Here is a 12,462-nt window from a genome sequence, read left to right as displayed (position 1 = left end):
AGATACCTTGGATGAAGAGAGGATAAAAATATCCCCACTCAGCAATGGAGTCATCAGGACAGATCTTGGAGTCTCATGCCTGGCAGCATAAGTAGAGCCTTACCAAAAAAACCCCCCGAAAGAGATGGCACCAATCTAATTCCAGGTGGAAGGATGTTCAATCAGGTGGCCACAACAGCAAAGAAGCTAGATCTGGAATCCACCAAACGTAAATCCCTAGCCAACAACCTCCTCCCCCCCCCCACTCCCCTATAACATCAAGATTTATTTGTAGATATGTCTTACTTTAGTTAAAGTCATTATTCATGACTTCACCATCCAAAAAGAACCTGGATAAAAATGGGATTCATGGAAATGTAGCAACAACAGAAACCATTGCCTACTAAGAAAAAAACATCGCTTATCTCAAATTTCTAGGCCACATAACCGCATCAGTTGGTGAAAACCAAAACCTGCCCTCCACAAATAACCTTGGGCATAGAGGTGGTGGTGTCACGGGTTTTGCTTTGCTACTTCAGGAAGTGGATGATTCCCCATCATAGAAGGAAACATGAATTCTGCTATGCATCAGGGAATTCTGCAGAAGAACTGAAGCTAAAATGAACCAGATTGTGCAGCAAGTTCATAGTCCCGGCACGTCTACAAGAAAACTGAAGAACCAATTTAGTGTTTTGGAATGGCTAGAGTCACCATACAAAAATGGTATGGTAAGGAGCCTGGATAGCTCTGCAGACAAGGCACTGTAATTTAACACCAGCTGCCTGCAATTAAAGTAAGTTCGAATCTCACCAGGCTCAAGGTTGACTCAGCCTTCCATCCTTTCTAAGGTAGGTAAATTGAGGACCCAGTTTGTTGGGGCAATAAGCTGACTTTGTATAAAATATACAAAAGTATGAAGGCTATTGCTTAACGCACTGTAAGCCGCCCTGAGTCTCCGGAGAAGGGCGGCATATAAATCAAATTTAAAAAAAAAAATGTGGCAGAACTTGAAATGCTACAACTGCTCCAAATATAATTGAGTCAAGGGAAATTTGCTGTAGAGAAATAGCCCAAAATTACTACATAATGATATGAGACTAATTGCCAATTACAAGAAGCATTTTGATAGCGATTATTACAGCAAAAGCTGGTGAAAGAATGGAGGGATTGTGTGATTACTTTTTCACAAGAATATTTGGGATGATTTTGTTTAAGAAATAAAAGAAGCACCAAAATTTTGGTGTTATTTATTCATCCAGATTTCTTTTGTATATCAGAAGCTCTGATAATGTTCAGCAGTAAAGAGAAGGAGAATAAAAAGTAGCATAGACGGGAGGTTTCAGATCTATCCAATTCCCAAACTTATCCTCTCAAGGTACTTTATGCAGGAATGAGGGAGCAAGTAGTTGAAATCTGCAGTTCACATTGATAAATAATTAGTGGTGTACAACAGCATCCGTGGGGAATGTGTCAAAATGACTGAAGCCCCACCCCTCTGTATGCCACATTCACAGGTACAAAAGAGGCTGGCCACCTATTGTGTAATCTCCATATTGACTTTTGGGATTCCCCCTGCAGAAGCTCCTGCCATGCAGGATCAGGTGGAAACAATCCTGCCCTGCCTTCTGCTGGGAGATCCTTTTTCTGTGCAAGAGAAAGCAGTGATTGTTTTCTGCAAATAGATGAACCTGTTTCTTTATAAAACAGGAGAAAGAGTGGAAGGAAATGCTGTTTTTCTCAAAGCTCTGAGCCCTGATAAGTGGAGCCAACATATTCTACATACTTAGAGGGATTCTTGCAGAGTTTATATGGAAATGATTATTTTTTTTCCATGTGTTCAATTCTGTCTGGTTCTCAGAGCCTGCCTGGACAAGTCCCTGCAGTTTTCTTAGCAAGGTTTTTCAGAAGTGGTTTGTCCTTGCCGCCTTCCTAGGGCTGAGAGAGAGTGACTGGCTCAAGGTCACCCTGCTGCCTTTTTGCATGGACTGGATTGGGTTTCTAGCCCAGTACTTTAACCATCACACCAAACTGGCTCTCTAAACAAAGTATATGAAATACAAAGTCATCATTCCATAATGACTGAGGAAAAAAACATTCCAGATCTTATGAGCCACCTGTGTCTTGTTTCTAACTCCTATATTAGCCTACAAAACGAAGTTGCTGCTTTAAGGAGTTGACTAATGCTACTCTTGAAGTTGAGGTTTCAACCCACCCCCACACCTAATTTTAACTTCTAAAATAAAAAAAGGTCTGTTGATAAGGGGTGGTGTTACCGTTGAATTTCAGCCATGGGATATGAAGATGCAAAATGGGTGTTAAAAGAGCAATGTGTTGGGCTTAAATTCCCACTACTTCCTTCGCCCATCAAAACCAGTGTTAAAATCCTACCGGTTCGGGCAAACCGGTCATGATAAAAGCTACCGGTTCACTGAACCGGTAGTAAAAAAAAGCTACCGGTTGGTCCGAACTGATATTTCCGACGATCAGCTGTGTCATGCGATTTAAATTGCTAGAAAGCAGAAAATCCTGCTTTCCAGTGAATCTAAATCACACGGCACAGCTGTTCCCCCCCCTCGCTGTGCTACTTATCTTCCCAAGCCTCCTTTTTCTGTGCGCAACGCGTATTTGGCATGTACTGTGCACACGTGCAGCATGCATTTGGTGTGCACTGTGCATGAGCAGGGCAGCGAACCGGTGGCAAACCAGGGAGGATTTCACCACTGATCAAAACCATTGAACTGTCAAGTAAGGTACGTCTCTCCTTGGAGCAATTCTTATGGGGATTCTAGACACCTCCTTGGATGTTTTTTCTTGCTCTTCCTTGCCGATTCCCATGATGTTTTGGAAGATTGGCTGAAATTTCTCCCATTTCTCCATGTTTGGATTCATCTGAAGGAATATATCACAAGATCTTGGGATCTGGTTCTGTCTCTTGTTTTGACGAGAACTAATGGGGGTGCTAGCCAATGTCTGTTGCAGAGCTCTTCTTGCTGAATAAATAAAGTTCAGCATGTCCCATGTGTGCTCAACTACCCTGTTTCCCCCAAAATAAGACATCCCCTGATAAAAGCTCAGGGCCGAGCTGAGGATTTTGTACAATATCTGTATGATAAAATAACTCAGATTCGGGAAGACTTGGCCGCTGACTGAGTTAGTTCAGACGAGATGACTGAGGCAGGTCTTGGGAGTGTTATCTGGGAGGAGTTCGATCCTGTGGCTCCCGGGGACGTGGACAGGATCTTGGGACGGCTGAACACGACCACATGTTTATTGGACCCGTGTCCCTCCTGGTTGGTGCTGGCTTCCCGGGAGGTTACATGAGGCTGGCTCCAGAGGATTATTAACGCTTCTTTGAGTGAGGGTATCCTGCCGGCTGGCTTGAAAGAGGCGGTGGTGGGGCCCCTCCTCAAGAAGCCCTCTCTGGATCCGGCTGTTTTGGCTAACTATCGTCCAGTCTCCAACCTTCATTTTATTGCGAAGGTTGTTGAGAGTGTGGTGGCACAGCAGCTTCCCCAGTACTTGGATGAAGCTGTCTATTTGGACCCGCTCCAGTCCGGTTTCAGGCCTGGGTACAGCACGGAAACGGCATTGGTCGCGTTGGTGGATGATCTCTGGAGGGCTCAGGGTAGGGGTTATTCCTCTATCCTGGTCCTGTTAGACCTCTCAGCGGCTTTTGATACCATCGACCATGGTATGTTGCGCCGGTTGGAGGGATTAGGGGTGGGGGGCACCTCCTATCTCTCCGACCGGTCGCAATCTGTGTTGACGGGGGCAGCGGTCGACCCCGAGGAGCCTTGTTTGTGGGGTGCCACAAGGGTCGGTCCTCTCGCCCCTTCTGTTCAACATTTATGTGAAGCTGCTGCGTGAGATCATCCGTGGTTTTGGGGTGGAGTTCCATCAGTACGCTGATGACACTCAGCTGTACATCTCCACCCCAGACCATCCCAATGATGCCTTGGAAGTGATGTCCCAGTGCCTGGAGGCCGTGCAGGTCTGGATGGGGAGAAACAGGCTTCGACTCAACCCTTCCAAGACCGAGTGGCTGTGGCTGCTGGCGTCACAGTTATTGGGAGTGAATCATTGGCCCCCACGGAAAGGGACCGCAACTTGGGCGTCCACCTGGATGCACGGCTGTCTTTGGAAGAGCATACGACAGCCATGGCCAGGGGGGCTTTCTATCAGGTTCGCCTGATACGCCAGTTGCGCCCCTTTCTAGATCGGGACTCCTTACACACAGTCATCACTTCTTGTCTGAACTATTGTAATGCTCTCTACATGGGGTTCCCTTTGGGGTGCACCCGGAGGCTCCAACTGGTACAAAATGCGGCCGCATGGGGGATTATGGGAGCGACGGATCGCTCCCACATGACACCTCTCCTGCGCGAGCTGCATTGGCTTCCAGTGGACTTCCGGGTGCGCTTCAAGGTATTGGTGACCACCTTTAAAGCGCTCCATGGCTTAGGGCCAGGGTACTTATGGGACCGCCTTCTGCCACCAATTGCCTCCCACCGGCCGGTTCGCTCCCACAGAGAGAGCCTCCTCAGGGTGCCGTCAGCCAGACAATGTTGGCTGGCGACCCCCAGGGGGTGAGCCTTCTCTGTGGTGGCACCCACCCTCTGGAACGATCTACCTCCAAAGATACGAGTGATCTCAGACCTCCGGACTATTCGTCGGGCCCTAAAAACTTACTTTTTTCAGCTAGCCGGGCTGGCCTGATTCCATGTTGGTTTTAACGTTTGATATTGATTTTAATTGATACGTTTTAAATTATGGGCCAAATTTCATTTAATTAGCTTTAATAATTATTTTAACTTTTGTGTACAAATGTTTTTATTTTGGCTGTTCACTGCCCTGAGTCCGAAAGGAGAAGGGCGGCATACTAAATAAATAAATAAATAAATAAATAAATAAATAAATAAATAAATAAATAAATAAATAAATAAAAAGCCCAATTGGCATGGCAATAAAGCCAAGTACTTATTTCAAGGTTCAAAAAATATATATAAGACAGGGTCTTATTTTCGAGGAAACACAGTATGTAGGGAGAGGGATCCCCAATCCCAAATAATTAGCTCTCCAAGATAGGTTTTCTGAAATTTACATTTCCAAATAAAGAAGTTTCCTTTGGTGAACCTCTCCCACTTGACCTTTATTTCTAATTTATGTAGTGCTTGTTACATCTCACCGGATGTCACTCAAATGCCACTTGTGCCACCCATACACTAAAGGGCATTATAAATGTGTGAAAGGACAATTGTCAGTCACTAATTCACAAGTTTGGTGCCATGTTGTAATTGGCTGCAGATGTTTACAATAAAGTCTCCAGGAAAAAAAAATCTCTAGATCACCATCCTTTTTAATGTGCCTGTAGTAGATCTTGAAACATGTGTGACAAACATGTGATAGTCTGCAAGCTCAGAGAGCACCAAGGATGCCACAGTTCAATCTTGAGCTACAAATATTCTCTTCTATTGGATCCTAGTGTTGCAGAAGAAATCATTATTGCCAGTGGGATGAAAAAAATGTAGTTATAAATTTCTTTTTTTTTTTCTTTTTAATCTTCCATTACTCAAGGGATGGAAGGTTTGCCCTTGCTCTGTTTTTCCTTGGAGACAAGGATGCCTTTTAATGAAAAAAAAACCCCCAGGTATGTTATGCACTTACACAATTGTGTCATAGAAAGTTAGTAATATGCTTCCCTGTACCACTATTTTAGATACTAAATACTATGGTTTATTGCTAAGAATATTGATCCATAAGTTTAGGGAGTTTACTTCCAAGTAAGCGAAAAACATTTCCCACTTTTATATACAGTAAATACATTTGCAAACAATACTTGTAAGATTTTCAAGCTGCTTCATTCTGTGCTCCTTGGAAACATGATTATTATTGTAAAAAAAGTTCAAAATACATACAATATGGGGATGACAGGGACAAAATGGCAGCCTCCAGGCAAACTGCTTCATTTTGCTGCCTTAGCAAGGTTTGCTGAGTGCTGCAGAAGCTTCTGAACACTGCAGAAGTTGACCTATTATTTTAAAATAATAGAAAAGCAACTAGGATGATTAAAGGCCTGGAGACTAAAACATATGAAGAACAGGTTGCAGGAAGTGGGTATGGCCAGTCTAGAGAAAAGAAGGACTGGGGTGACATGATAGCAGTATTCTAGTATTTGAGGGGCTGCCACAAAGAAGAGGAGGTCAACTTACTTTCCAAAGCACCAGAAGGCAAGACAAGAAACAGTGGATGGAAACTAATCAAGGAGAGAAGCAACCTGGAATTTAGGAGAAACTTCCTAACCCCATCAAACAATAACATCTGCCTATTCTACTGGTCCTTGGGAAGCACTCAATAGGTGGATAAAAATGCCAAATCCAGTCAATATCTGGCTGACTGTGCAACAAACCATAATAATAATAAGAGGTTAGGTTAGGTTAGGTTTATTAAATTTGTATACCGCCCTTTTCCCAAAGGACTCAGGGCAGTGAACAGCCAAGATTAAAATACATACAATATAAAAATTAAGATGAATTAAAACATAATTAAATCAAATTGGCTTCCCAAAATTTAAAACCCTTTGCCCATAAAATAACCCATTAAAATTTTAAGCCAGCCCAGCTTGCTGAAATAGGAAGGTCTTCAAAGCTCGACGGAAAGTACGGAGGTCCGGGATCAGTCGTATTCCTGGGGGTAGCTCGTTCCAGATGGCGGGTGCCCCCACAGAGAAAGCTCTCCCCCTGGGAGTCATCAGTCAACATTGCTGAGGATGGCACCCTGAGGAGACCCTCTCTGTGGAAGCGGATTGGCCGGTGGGAGGTTATCGGTGGCAGAAAGTGGTCTCGTAAATACCTGGGCCCTAAGCCATGGAGCGCTTTAAAGATGAAAACCAATACCTTGAAGCGCACCCGGAAGACCACCAGGAGCCAGTGCAGCTCGCCCAGGAGAGGTGTTACATGGGAGCGCCATGTCGCCCCCATAATAACCCGCGTGGCTGCATTCTGGACCAGGTGGAGCCTCCGGGTGCTCCTCAAGGGGAGCCCCATGTAGAGAGCATTGCAGTAGTCCAGGCGAGAGGTGACGAGGGCGTGAGTGACCATGCATAAGGAGTCCCGATCCAGAAAGGGACGCAACTGGTGTATCAGGCGAATCTGATAGAAAGCCCCCCTGGCCACGGCCGTCATATGCTCTTCTAAAGACAGCCGTGCATCCAGGAGGACGCCCAAGTTACGAGCCCTCTCCGTGGGGGCCAATGACTCACCCCCAATAGCCAGGGATGGCACCAGCTGGCTATATCGGGATGCCGGCAGCCATAGCCACTCGGTCTTGGAGGGGTTGAGTCGGAGCCTGTTCCTCCCCATCCAGACCCCCACGGCCTCCAGGCACCAGGACATCACTTCAAGGGCATCGTTGGGGTGGTCTGGGGTGGAGATGTACAGCTGAGTGTCATCAGCGTACAGATGGCACCGCAGCCCAAATCCACGGATGATCTCACCCAGCGGCTTCACATAAATGTTGAACAGGAGAGGCGAGAGGACCGACCCTTGCGGCTCCCCACAAACAAGGTGCCTCGAGGTTGACCTCTGCCCCCCAGCCAACATGGGCTGCGACCGGTCAGAGAGATAAGAGGAGAGGAGTGTGCCAAAGGTCTATTCCATAACCCTACTTATTTAATTGAAATACATATGCGCAGAAGCGTCCAGGTGGGTGGGAGGAGCCTCCCGTCGCCGCTGCTACTGGTTAACCCGATCCGGGATGAACCGGTAGCAACCCACCACTGTGATGGGGTTATTTGATTAGATTAGATTCTGTATTCTAATTATCCCTGTTTGGTTTCCTGGGTTGTGGTCAGGCTCAAGGCTAGCTTTGGGGAAAGATGGAGAATGTAAATTCTGTGTGGCTTTCTGTTTTGTGACTTAATCTGTCAATTTAGCCTGTCTCAGTCTTCTAACTGGGGTTACTCCCACTTTATTTCCATGCCCCCAGAGAAGGCAAAGAAAAACCATCCATAGAAGCTAGAGCAATGCCTGCCCTCCCAGTCATTTGTCTTTTTTCCATTATTTGCCAGGTATTATTGTGATCTCAGGTGCCTTTGTCTCTTTACAACTGCTCTACACTGAGCAGTTCTCACTCCATGAATGGTTGAAAAATCTGGATTGCAAAATCTTCAGCATGTGAAATAAGTTCAATAATTGTGGGCGGGGGGGGGGGAGGGGTTTGAGGATTCTTTAGCACTATCTTTTGCTCTTTCCTCCACAGCTGCATTTTCCATATCTGCTCATATTTTTATTTATCATTTAATTAATGCACATAGTCCCATGATTCAGCATAAGACTCAGGGCCTGTGCATCAAACATTTATAAATGGCAAGCTGCTGTAAACAGCATCGACTGGCAAGGATTTAAACAATTCTGCTGGTGTTTCATCAACTCCTGAAGCTTTGTGATTAGTGATGTTTTCTAGGGCCCATTAAACTTCACTTTTGAGAAGGCCTTGGTGGTCACTCCTTGTACGTGGGAGTGATTTGCGGGCTTTTGTGTAGAGCTCTTCTCCGTATTCAAGCCAACTCTTTTTATATCTTCTTTTTCATTAGAGCTTTGTCTTCTTTGACTTTTACTGTGTTCTTCTTTTATACAAGTTTCCCTTTATTTCTTTAATTTTCTTCAGTAACTGTCTTGTCCTTCACGTTTGATTGTTGTCTCTAAATAAGCAGGACTAAGATATCTCTCCAATTTGGGCTGTACTGAAGCTGGGTACATTTTTGTCTCTTGTGGTTGCCCTTTGCTTTTCACATTTTCTTAGCTTCATTCAATGTGTCAGCAATTTTATCTTCTTTTGCTTTTTTTTTAAAAACCTTTTATTAATTTAAGAAAACACATAATACATTTACAAATGCAAGTAAAACAATTTACAACAAGCATCATATTAATGACATCTATCTATAATATCTGAATTGTTACAATATCAATATCCTATATTCTTCAATATACAATATTTCTCTCACCTTATATAATGATATTATTTTATTGATATTGCGTGTCTCTTTCTTAAATTTCATTTGATGTAAAAATTTATTTTACTCTATTTACTCTTTCTTTTATTTAATTTTTCTTTCTTTCTTCTTCTCTTCTCTTCTTTTGCTTTTCACACTACAGAATATTTCTTATATTTGCTTCATTTTTAATGATATCATAAATTTAGGGTTCAAGGTTCTTCAGGAATACCACTCTATCAAATCACTTATTTATTTGACCTGTATATGGGAAAAGACCCAGTTTGGGGCACAGGCTGTCCTCATTTAGTGACCATAATTGGGACTGGCAACTTAGGTGTTAAGTGAAACCGTTGCTAAGGGAAACCACAATTGTCCTTGCAATCTTTTTTCAGCTTTCTTTTGCTTTACAGACCTGTGAAAGTTGCAAATGTATGACTGGCAATAAAGTTACTCTTTCATCACTATCATCATTGCGAATGGTCACTAAATGAGGCAGTCGCTAAACAAGGACCGTCTGTGTGATTAAGGCATCAGGCTAGAACTCTTGAGAAATTGTGTTCTAGATCTGCTGTAGGCACAAAGCCATATGGGTGACTTTGATAACTACACTGTCATATTTTCTTCTCTATCCACAAGGTGTTGCTAATTAGGCTACAACTGTTCAACATTAGCTTCCTCTGTGGTTGGACTTGGCAGAGAGCTGGATCATTATATACGTAGTCCTTGACTGATGGTCATTTGTTTAACGACGTTCAGAGTTATGATGGCACCAAAAAAAGTGATTTATGACAGTCCTTTCACTTATGACAATTGCAGTGTCCCAATGGGCACATGATCAAAATTTGGGTGCTTGGCAACCAAAATATATTTACCACTGTTGAAGCATTCTGGAGTCATGTGATTGTCGTTTGTGACCTTCCCCATTGGCTTCCAACCAACAAAGTCAATGGGGTGGGGGGAAGCTGGATTCGTTTAATGACTGCGCAACTCTCTTAACAACCATGGCAAAAAAAGAGCCGTACAAGTGGCACAACTGGTTTGCACAAAAGGAGCCTGGTTTAGCTCAACAGACAGAAGCACTGTAATTTAACACCAGCTGTCTGCAATTAAAGTAAGATCGAATCTCGCCAGGCTCAAGGTTGCCTCAGCCTTCCATCCTTTCTAAGATAGGTAAATTGAGGACCCAGTTTGTGGGGGCAATAAGCTGACTTTGTATAAATATACAAAAGGATGAAGGCTATTGCTTAACGCACTGTAAGCTGCCCTGAGTCTCCGGAGAAGGGCGGCATATAAATAAATAAATAAAAAAAAAAAAACTGAGTTAATGAACAATTAGCCACAGAAATTCCAGTATCAATTACGGTCATAAGTCAATGACTGTCTTGTAATACTGAAACGATTCCTTAGATTCAAGTTGAAATCATCTTTTCATTTTCAGAGTTGCATCTTCGCTTGTTCTTTCCTTAATATTGATGAATACTCCATTTTTTTCTATAATCTTTTCCAAAGTTGATGATATGACATTCCTTGGACGCAGTACCCCACTCCAGTTTATTTCATTTTTCTGATTCCCAGAATATCCGTATTCAATGTATTCATCTGCGATTTCTTACATGTATATTTACTGTATGACTTTTCTCTAAGTAGGTGTAAGTCCTTATTTTATTCCAGTGGTGAAATCCAATTTTTTTTACTACCGGTTCTGTGGGCGTGGCAGGGGAAGGTTACTGCAAAATCTCCATTCCCACCCTACTCCAGGGGAAGGATATTGCAAAATCTCCATTCCCATCTCATTCTGGGTCCAGCCAGTGGTGGTATTTGCAGGTTCTCCGAAGTCCTCAAAATTTCCGCTACCGGTTCTCCAGAACCTATCAGAACCTGCTGGATTTCACCCCTGTTTTATTCTCACAATAGCACTAGCACCTAGACTTATATATTGCTTCACGGTGCTTTACAGGCCTCTCTAAGCGGTTTACAGAGGGCCTATTGGCCCCAACAATCTGGCTCCTCATTTTACCAACCTTGAAAGGATGGAAGGGTGAGTCAGCCTTGAGCCGGTGAGGATTGAACTGCCAAACTGCTGGCAGCTGGCAGTCAGCAGAATTAGCCTGCAGTACTGCATTCTAACCACTGCGCCACCATGACTCTTACTTACTTACTTACTTTATTTGATTTATATACCGCCCTACTCCCGAAGGACTCAGGGCGGTGAACAGCCAAACAGTAAAAATACATAGATACAAAATTTAAAAACAAAGTAAAATCGAATTAAACAATTTGGCCCAAACAGATTAAAACACCCCAATCATTTTAAAAACCAATTAAAATTTGCATAATTAAAAAAGAGGGAAAAGATTAGGCCAGGCCCGCCTGGTGGAATCAAAAGGTCTTAAGAGCACGGATCCGAGATCCTCCGTATCTCTGGGGGGAGCTCATTCCAGATAGTAGGTGCCCCCACAGAGAAGGCTCTCCCCTGCCAGTCGACATTGTTTGGCCGACGGCACCCAGAGGAGCCCCTCTCTATGAGAGCGTACCGGCCGGTGGGACGCTATTGGTGGGAGGCTATTGGTGGTAGTAGGCGGTCCCGTAGATAACCAGGTCCTAAACCAGGTCCTAAGCCTAGACTCTTATATTTCAATAACAGCTCTGGGCAGTCGGTTATGCTGAGATAAGGTGAGAAATTGCACAGACAGCAACTATTAGTGGCGGGACTTCAAAGTGGGTCCCTTGAATCAGTCTAACACTACCCAGTTCTGATGCTGGCCAATAGCGCACTTAAAAATCATAGAATCATAATTACATGTTTTAGTAGAGTAGACTTCCCAGCAAGACTTTTAAAAAAATAGCCTTTGTAGTACATCGTAAAATCTGTGTTTGTACCTTGATTTATAGAATGCTGGGGCATAAGCTTAATAACATGGCTTTCGAGCAGGAAATCCTCCAAGTTAAACATCATCCTCTTCCAACAGTATCATCCTCCATCAACTTTGCTATGGTGAAAGGAGCCTCTTCTTCCCATTATAAATCTTTGATTCCCATTTGCACCACAATCCGTTTACAAAAGATTTCCAGAAGTTCCTATGCTCTCCAATTGATGGTCTGCCCCGACAGGATTGCATATGATCTCTAGGGCGAAAGTGCCCATTGAATTAACTCGGATGGCCCCATAATCCTGCCTGCCCCTTCAAAATATAGTCCTATTTTTCTAGAAGGAAAATCTTCCTAAATCAAATAATCGAAAACTACCCACCTGGAAGGTTATTATAACTTTGTGTACAGACCTGCATTCCCAAATTATGCCCTTCTCACAGTTTTTTGGAGCTGGGGTTTTAATTTTTTTAATTATCACATTTCTCCTCTCTCATTCTTGTCTTCTGAATTTCTCATCCAGCTCTTTAAACTGTACTTATCAGCAGTGCAATCACATGTTGGAAAATTAGATTCAAGTTAGTTCCTTCTTTTGTTTTCAGCTTTCTGTAAAGGTGAAGTAA

Source organism: Pantherophis guttatus, chromosome 2 (genome assembly GCF_059756535.1).
Source record: "Pantherophis guttatus breed Tessera chromosome 2, ASM5975653v1, whole genome shotgun sequence".
NCBI lineage: Eukaryota > Metazoa > Chordata > Lepidosauria > Squamata > Colubridae > Pantherophis > Pantherophis guttatus.
This window is presented reverse-complemented; position numbering follows the sequence as displayed.